The sequence below is a fragment of the Nannospalax galili genome, unplaced genomic scaffold, assembly GCF_000622305.1.
Source record: "Nannospalax galili isolate Female #2095 unplaced genomic scaffold, S.galili_v1.0 scaffold868, whole genome shotgun sequence".
NCBI classification, from domain to species: Eukaryota; Metazoa; Chordata; class Mammalia; order Rodentia; family Spalacidae; genus Nannospalax; species Nannospalax galili.
Genome location: NW_008357487.1, coordinates 422,087 through 431,522, shown reverse-complemented (window position 1 = coordinate 431,522; position 9,436 = coordinate 422,087). Strand labels below are relative to the sequence as shown.

At 43.0% G+C, this 9,436-nt stretch overlaps 1 pseudogene; it reads right to left on the bottom strand.

Moving 5' to 3' along the window:
- Window positions 1-8,893, bottom strand: part of LOC103751609 — a 12,530-nt pseudogene extending 3,637 nt beyond the window's left edge.
- Window positions 8,894-9,436: the final 543 nt, after the last annotated feature.

The following is a 9,436-nucleotide window of genomic DNA, read 5'->3' as shown; positions in this document are numbered from 1 at the left end:
GTCGAAAGTATTTGGGAGCTTGTATCTAATCCTTAAAAGATTTTAGGGTTACCTCTTCAGAGGGGGGAATGTTAAAGTAGCCAAAAGCCCCATAAAAATCAATCAATCAAAGAAGAAGAAAGAGTACATGAAGTTATCAGAAAAAAGCGATGCCTCAATAAATCATTTTTTTAAAAAAGGGCTAGACCCTGAGTTTAATCCCTAGCACTGGAAAAAAGTGGTGTGTGTGTGTGTGTGGAGAAAGAGGTAGGGGATATGGAGAGGAAGAAGGAAAAGAGGATGAATATATTCAATTCAGTTGTCTCTGTTAGCATTTCTACAGAGCATATCCATATTGCTTAACCACCACCAGTATCTTATTTATAACATTTCATCACTCCCAGAAGAAACCTACACTCATTAACAACCATTTTTCATATTTCTCCCTAACCTGGCCATCACTAACCTTTTGTGTTAATATGTATTTGTGAATATTTTGTGTAGAGAATAAAATATGTGGTTCTTTGTTTAAAAAAAAAAGGAATCAAATTCATATACATGCTATAACATGGGTAAATCATGCAGCTATCATACTGAGTAAAATGAACTAGACACAAAAATACAAATTTTATATGAGAATATGTGAAGTATCTAGAAGAGGCGGATTCATGGAGAGCCGAAATAGAACACTGATTGTCAGGGACCAGGGGAAGAGGAAGATGAAGTATTTGTGTTGTATGGTGACAAGGTTTAGTAATTCCAGGCTTGGTGGTGTGATGGTTGTATAATAATGCCAATGTATTTAATGCTACTGAGTTGTGTACTTAGTAACGGTTAACATGGTAAGTTTTATGATATGTATAGTTTATCACAATCTTTAAAAAAAGTTATTCTGTCACTGAACAGGAATCATAAGGTCAGTGTAAGAAGCCAAGTCCACTAAAGCAAGGTTCTGTCTGTGAGCACTGTGAAGTCAGTCCAATTGTAACTGATGATACATGGGCCTGGTGGGAGGCCACAGGGACTTCTGGGAGCCACTGGTTCATTCTAAATAAAGCAGATTCACTCAAAAAAAAATGAGCTGCAATTGCAAAAAATTTTCCTGAACACATGATTATTGTATTAAGTTCTCCTGAACCATGAGCTCTTGTTACATGAATGCTTTGCCCATGTCTGGAACTCTATCTTGTGGTCAAAAAAGGGAAAATTTTGTAAAAATGATGAGATATATATTACTTGTCGAGGAAAACAGACCAAGTTTTAAAAAGTGCCTCAAAGCACTTAAAAAATAGCAGCCCTTGTCTCACACTCTCACAGAGACAGGACCACAATTGCCACATGGCTTTGACTCATGCCTCCTCTTTTCTGTGGGCTCCATTTTGGACCACAGGGCTTGAGGTTGCACAGTGGGTGTGGCTTATAAACACCCAAATTACAGCAGCAAGTCTGCATGAATGATTTTCCCCTTTATAATAATAATATCAGAACTGTTATTACACTTGGCTCTGTGGGGGACTGGAAGTGCTTCTCAGAAAGGAAGTGCTTCCAGCTCTAAGCTCCTTCAAGAGACCCATTCCCATGTACTTGCTGGAAACAGTCAGGAAACCACATTCCTTTTTGCATGCCTTTTAGCAATGTGATCTCTCAGTCAGAACACTTCCCCTACCACCTCATCAGCCAGGCCTGGGATGGAATGTGACCACTAGGGGTTAGCACACTGGGGATAGGTTGTGTTAGTAAGACAGAAAAGGAATAGGTTTTTTGGTGTTTTGTTTTGCTTCTCTCTCCTGAGAATATTTTGCTACCTCACAGCATATTTCAAAGGATTCAAAGTCTCTAATGAATTTGAGAATGAAATCTGATGATGAGCAGGAATGGAACTTGTGATGACAATGATATTAAATTCTGTTTTAGGGTAACTAGAGTTGGTCTGGAGTTTAAGAATCTTTTGACAAATACCAGGGAAGTCTATAGGAATCTTTTGTAAATAATTAGGCCAAAGGAAATAAATGGTAAGAAGAGTAAATTAATGTTCCCTTATTTTAAAACACATTATTTTTAGAAAGCATGCAGGAATCAAATTTTGAAAACCTAGGTAGAGGGGCTGGAGAGATGGCTCTGTGGCTAAGAGCACTTGCTGCTTTTCTGGAGGACCGGGCTTTGGTTCTCAGCACCCACATGGCAGCTCACAACTATTTGTAACTCCAGTTCCAGGGAAATTGATGGCCTCTTCTGGTCCCCATGGGCACTGCATGCATGTGATGTGTTTACATACTTGTAAGCAAAACACACCCAAATGGCTTATTAGATTATTCTGTACTATCAAAAGACCCCAGTAGATGTTGACATGGCAACACTTGTCATAGTGAAGTTAGGTATTATGGGGACCAACTTCAGGGGGTGAACAGAAATGGGAGACCCTTGACAGAAAAGGGGCAGGATGGTGGGAACTGCCATGCTTAAGTGGAGGTGCCACTCGGTGGCTGACTAGGGCCAGATGTGTTTTTGACCCAATTACTTAGCATTCTATATGAAACAAAATGCATTTCTTCCTTGCCTGAAATTTTTAAGTGAGATCATGTTAGTTGTCAAAGATTTCCAGGGAACTCCCAGAAACACGAGGAAAGCCCCATTATTCCATAAACTTCTCCTGTGGTAGGAAAATTGGCTTTAAAATGTGCTTCATAGAAAATGAACTGGAGACAGGCTTAGAGGTTGTTTGTAGTCTAGTGGAGCCCAGCTTTTGCTAAAACACTGGGAACAGAGGACAACGACTGACTTGTGCTTCTTACCTTGGTAATCTCTTTGTTGAGACCCTGCAAGTCTTACAGAGTCTTAGAGTTACTGGTAGCTTAGATTTGCACACATGCTTGTTGGTGTCTTCCGCGCTGTTTCCGGCACCTTTCTTTCTGAGCACCTTTCGTAGTATCTCTTTCAGGCCACGTTTTGGTGTAGATCTGTGACTGAACAATTCTTATCTGGAAGTCTCTTCTTTTGAACAATAGCTTAATTAAAGTGCAAACTTTTGCCCAACAGTGGTTTTCTATCTCAACACTAAGATATTCCATTGTCTCTGGACTCCATCTTTTGAAGAATCTGCTTTTAATCTGAGCATGTTTTCTCTGTGGTTACTTTTATTATTTCCTTTCTCCTTTTAGTGTTTTGAGTATGTCTCAGCACAGATTTATTTTTAAACTTTCTGGCTGAGTCTTGGTGAGACTCTTCATTTAGAGTGTTTTCATTTGATTAGGACGTTTCTTAGGGACTTTCTGTTTAAAATATCATTTTGCTACAGTTTTCTCTATCTCCTTTAAGACTCCTCTTACACATTTGGTCAATTGAAGACATTTCACCCAGCTGCATCAAATAGAAAACACAACCGCACGGTGACTTGAATAAAGAGGTTTTAAAAAGTTTTCTCACAAGCTTAAAGACCACTGAGCTTTCTGCTTTGCAATCCTTTTGCTATTCACTCTACCTTAGCACTATGCCCATGTTCCACACAGAACTGGGAGGGCAAAGGGCAAGCTTTCAAAGAGTATCTTCAGGAACTTGACCTGGGTATTTGGCTTCTCTTTCATTGAACAGAATGGTGTCACTGGTTAACTGCATTGCACTGGGGCTGGGAGACCTTTTGGTTTGTTTGTTTTTTAGTGGGCAGATTGTCAGCGCAAACAAATCAACAATCTGTGAGTAAAGATGTCAGGATAGCGTTGGTGTAAGGGGTAAGCAGGACTTGTCTGTGCATCGTATCCAGGATTATCATCCCTTTAGGTCTGAATTCCTCAGACACTTATTCTAGTTCACCTTTATCTACGCCTAATGTGGGACGTGAACAAATTATGAACTTTTTATTTAAAAAACTATTGCTTCCTCTCTGAAAGTTTTATCTTTTTCAAAGCTACCTATTCTCCTTTAAAGGTAATCTATCATTTCTTGTGAATTCTGCTCTTTGTCTTTTTAATAATCTAAGAATTTTTATAACTTATGTCACATTGTCCTGTCATTTAAGTTTCCTAGTATTTGCTGCTACTGCTCAGTCATCACTCATGATAAATACTTCTTTGTGTGTAGAGATATTTTGATTGTAAGATTCTCATTGTTACAGTTTGAGTCCAAAACGTTCCCCCACAGGTTTATGTTTTGAGAGCGTCTTCCCGAACTGATGATGCTATTTGGGAGGCTGTGGAACCTTTGGGTCAGGCCTTGCTGGGTAGAAGCATGTCACTAGGGGTGGGCTTTGATGGTTATACCTGACCTCTGGTTCCAGTCCCCATTTTGCTGGCTCCTGCTCTGCCATCATGTGAGGAATCTCAGCCCCATATTCCTGGTATCATCACTCAGTCATGTCATGGACTTCAAATTCTGGAACTGTGAGCCAAAATAAATCTTTCCTTTCTTAAGTTGCCTTTAAAATACACTCATGGGGGCTGGAGAGATGGTTTAGTGGTTAAGAACACTGGTTGTTCTTGCAGAAGACCTGGGTTCGAATCCTAGCACCCACATGGCAGGTAAGAACTCTCCGTAATTTCAGTCACAGGGAATCCGACAGCCTCTTCTGATCTCTGTGGGCATCGCACAATATGGTGCACTTACCTACACGCAGGCAATACATGCATGCACATAAAATATAATAAAAATTTTTCAAAAAGTTTAAAATACACTCATAAAAGTATAAAAGCCATGAGAGACACTCATACTTTTTTCCTGCTGTCCTGTGGGAGTTTTTGAGACTCTCTATCAGGGCAATTTTGTGTTGCTTGTCTGGGTGCCCTGGTCATCCCTGCGCTATAAAGGACACTAGACCATGCGAGGCTGTTTGATCTCTGTTGACAGAATTCTCTTTCTTTTTATGGTTGAGTAGTATTCCTTTCTACATATGTGCCACGTTGTCTTCATCCCTTTATCTGATGATAGTCACAGATTGCCTGTGGTTCTCACAGACAGTTCGTCTGTGCATCTGTGCAGCCCTTATTTCCTGTTAGGAAAGCAAGCATGTGGCCTTAACATTTGTTCTCCAGTCATATTCCTCAAGAACCACTAAACCCATGTAGTGGGAATAGCTGGTTAAAAGTTCCATTTTGTGCTCCCTGACTTTCCACCCCCAGGAAACCTAGGCCGGCACAGCACCCCATGGTCAGCTAATTAGTCACCAGCCAAGCCATGCCTGGAGCAGACACCCTCAGAAAGTCTCTCAAAGAAGGCTCTTCCAGCTGCTTTCAGAAGGAGTGTCCTTTTGTTCTCTTTCAGAGGGTCACATTGCAGGCCAGCCTCCCCTAGAGCAGGAGAAATTCCTCAGGAGCTCCCTGGAATGGCGCTTCTGTTCTCTATCAGGCCACAAGCGGCTGGCCGATCTGTTTACAAGATACCCCAGGGCTTCTTGGTGACCTGGTTTCTGAACAGAGTCCCAGGTGGAACTTGAAAGCTCCCCGGGGCCTAGACAGCAGAAGGCATTTGTCAGAAGGCACATCACTGGAGTGAGAGAGTGCCCTGGGGGGGCTTGCTCCCTCCTCAGTCTCTGATTAAGTAAGGTCTGGGGAATGTGCTAAAATGTGCAGAAGAATAAGGCTCCACCATCCCTCTGCTTGACCCCAAGTCCTTAGAGTTGTTGAGCCCTGAAAGGGCACCAGACCCCAGGAGGGGAAGGCAGTCTTTGCTTCTGAAGGAAAGTGGACACCAAGCAACAGGTCCCTCTTCTCTCCTGTTCAGGCTCCCTCTCCCTGACCTAGACCTTCTTCCTTCTCCCCGACCCCTCCCTCTTCCAGAGATCACGTATAGGTAAACCTGTCAGAAACACTTTTGTCAAGAGAGCTGTTGGACCTTCTGTGCTGTGATTGGAACAATGGCATTAGCTGGGAAGGATTTAAAGGTTTTATTAATGGAGCAGAGCAGAAGTTGTTTTTCTAATTAATAATTTTCAAGACAGATTTTATGGCATTATTTCCTTTTAGTCCCTTCCCCACTGATTAAACAGTAAAAATAGTGTTTTGAGACAGTCTCCATGTGGTACCCAGGCTGTACTTGATCCCTCGGACTCAAGCCTTTTTTGGCCTCAACTGCTTGGGTAGTTGGGATGAGGTATGAGTCCCTGAACCCAGCTTCAATCAATTTTTATAAAGGAATTTTATGAATACACAAAGGGCACATCTTCCTTTTTTAAAGTTCTTGGGACATGCCTGCCCACCTTGTCCTTTAAGTCTTAGCAGAGGCGCCCCGCCTGTTTGCCTAACAGTTTCAGCCTGTTCAACATACACATATGAACTGTCCAATCTGCATAGAGATTTAAAAATCCACACTTTCTACCTCCATGGCCTTCATGGAAAGTGAACAACTTAAATGTCATGGCAGAAGGGTAGTATGATAGAAAGGAAAGGCAGAGAGGAGGGGGAGGGACAGTGAGGCTGCAGAGGGCCCTGAAACAGGCACCCCAAGAGAGGAAGATTCATTAGCAAGTCCCAGGAAAGGAAAGGCCAGAGCTAATGGCAGCACCTGGCCCTCTTTTCCCATATTTATTTTAGTCAAACATCAGCCTTCCCCAGGAGGAAGATTTGGGGAACCACAAACTTGGGGTCCCAGGTCTGATGGCCATGTGCCTGTAACATAAGTAGTGTGAAAGCTTTTGTTACTAGCTCACGAGACACTTTCTTCCACATCAGTTTTACTTTCTGGTCCTTGAGAATGAATTATGTTTTAATTTCATTTCAGGCTTCAAATTCGACACTTGGCCACTCATCAGTGAGAAAGTGTCCAGTTCTCTCTTATAGTGGCTCTAGTCACACCCTCCGTTACACTTTTTGTAAGATACAGTTTCTCTGCCCTGGTGGTACACACCTTTAATCCCAGCACTCCAGAGGCAGAGGGAGGCAGATCTATGTGAGATTCAAGGCCAGCCTGGTCTACAAATTGAGTTCCAGGCCAGATGGGGCTACAGGAGACCCTACCTCAAAACAAAACAAAACAAAACAAAACAAAACAAAACAAAAAAGACCTAAAACAAAAAAACTACTCTTTTCCATTGAGTCGAGAGTCCCAGGATTTACTTAGCTGTTGTTCTCCACCAAGATTTAACACATGAAGAAGTGCCATTGTTTTGTGTGTGTGTGTGTGTGTGTGTGTGTGTGTTTGGAAAAATTCAAATACTGCTCAACTTTGTTTCAATTGATATCTCAAATTTCTTTCCTAAAATTGCACGTAGTGACTGTTACGATTATTGTTCTAGTTTACTTTTTGTTGCTGTGATAAAACACTGACCAAAACCAACTTGGGGAAGAGAGGGTTTATTTGGCTTATAGATTACAGTGCATTGTCTAGGGAAGCCAAAGCAGGAACTCAAGGCAAGAACCTGGAAGCAGGGGCTGAAGCAGAGACCCTGGAGGAACACTGCTCTAGCCTGCTCTGGGAGATTTTCTTCCTTCCTTCCTTCCTTCCTTCCTTCCTTCCTTCCTTCCTTCCTTCCTTCCTTCCTTCCTTCCTTTCTTCCTCCCTCCCTCCCTCCCTTTCTTTTTTTCTTTTTTCTTTTTGGAGACAGCATCTCCCTGTAGCTCTAGTTGGCCTGAAACTTGCTGTATAGACCAGGCTGGCCTTGATCTCACGGAGAGCCAATTGTCTCTCCTCCCCAGTGCTTTTGTTGTCTGGTCCAGGCTCACCTGAGCAGGGATGGTATGGCCCACAGTGAGCTGGGCCTTCCTATATTAAGAAAATGCCCTACAGACAGGCTCACAGGTATGTCCAGGTTTGTGTCAAGTTGACAAAAACAAGGACAAGTATATTTCAAAAGTACTGGTTAGAGCAGGAATAAGGAATTTACCTGAAGTCTTTGCAGCAAGCCGAAGAAGAGTTGAAATTCAACCTGCTTGGATTTGTCCCCTCATTTACTGTATTCTACTGTGAACATGATCCTTCAGATTTTTTTTAAGTTATTGAGTTCTGTGCTGTTACCAAATGCTGAAAATTGTCCATAAACATCAATGACAAGAAGCTCCATTTAGCTGCATGGTGTCTTGTATCCAACAGATCTCCAATGAAGAAATTCTCTCTGTTTTGTGACACATGCCTGTGACTCGCCTTATGTTTTAGATGAGCCTTGCCTGCCCTGGAGCTGTTCTTTTAAACTCTAATAACATTGTCCCTGACCTCTGTTTAAGTTTGTTCTTAAATTCTTTTATTAATGAAACTAAGAACTCCAAGAGGGGCCCCAGATTTTCCGCAGTGTCATCCATGGGAGCAGAGGCTGGCTGTGTGCAGGGTGGACTGGGCAGTGGGCAGGAAGGGCTGCCTGGGGCAGTGTGGATGCTGGATCTGCAGGGCTATGTTATAGTCGGGGTGGCAGGAAGCAATTTGACATTTGGGACAAAGCATAGGCCTTTGACTTCAGTGAGGGATAAACTCTGCTTTAAATCTGGTGGCAATAACAGTGTCCCCTGTCTATGAACTGGGATAATAACATTGACCCAACAGGAGTGCTCTGAAAGACTTCAGCACATCTGGAGAACACTTCTTCTTCCCACTTTGCCGAATCCACATTGTGGCTTCAGAGATTGCCGCTCAGCAGTATTGGGTAAACAGGGCCAACACTATCATCTGATGACTGATTCTTCCAGTTTTGATGTCCCAGAGGGTTCCAATCAGGTTACTTTGCAGTCCTTGAGACATTTTCAGACCTTTGTGGAACAGTGAGCATTTGGTGTTTCTCTCTTGGCAATAATAAGGCTGATGTTGGGCAGCCATGCAGCTCATGTTAGCACGGCACCTCTAGCCTTTCCAGGAACGTGAAAGGTCCCAAGATGCGTAGTAGTGTCAGGGCAGGTTCAGTGAGCATCAGGGAACTTGCCTTCTTCTTTTGATGCCTGGAAATGGTAAGAGGAGGCCTCTTCCTGAGCTTTCAGCCTGGGGCCTCTTGAGACTTACGGGGCATGGTCCTTCACTGTTCTGGGAACACTCAGAACTGGCTAGGCAATGCTATATTGACAGTATAAGGATCTGTGATTCAGTCATGGGATGAAAACTATCTGAGCTGCAGAGTGGGTTGCTGATGACTAGATTGGCTCAGCCTCCTCCCTAAAAGTACTGGCTTATCAAAGGCTCATCTTGATAGTAGGACAAGTCCCTTTCAGCCAGGAGGGAGGCTTCACTACTCTACATGCCACATTGAATCAAAAGGCTAGCCTCATATCTAGTTTTGCGGTCTCTGAGTGAAACAGTCTAAGCACACAGTTGGTGCTTATGAACTGTGGTTGAACAAAAGGCTGGAGTTGCTACGTATAGGCCTTAGGCTCCTTCTGTGCCTTAGCCTGAGTGGCACGTGCTCCACCCTGTAACTCCCTTTCCAAGTCCTTTTCGGCCCCACTGCACCCCACACACTCAGCTTACACATACTTTCACTCATATCTTGCAGGGTGCAAGTCCTTGGGCTGTAATGGCAGAGAGCTCCTGTCTTGTCAGTATTTCTCTCAAGTGC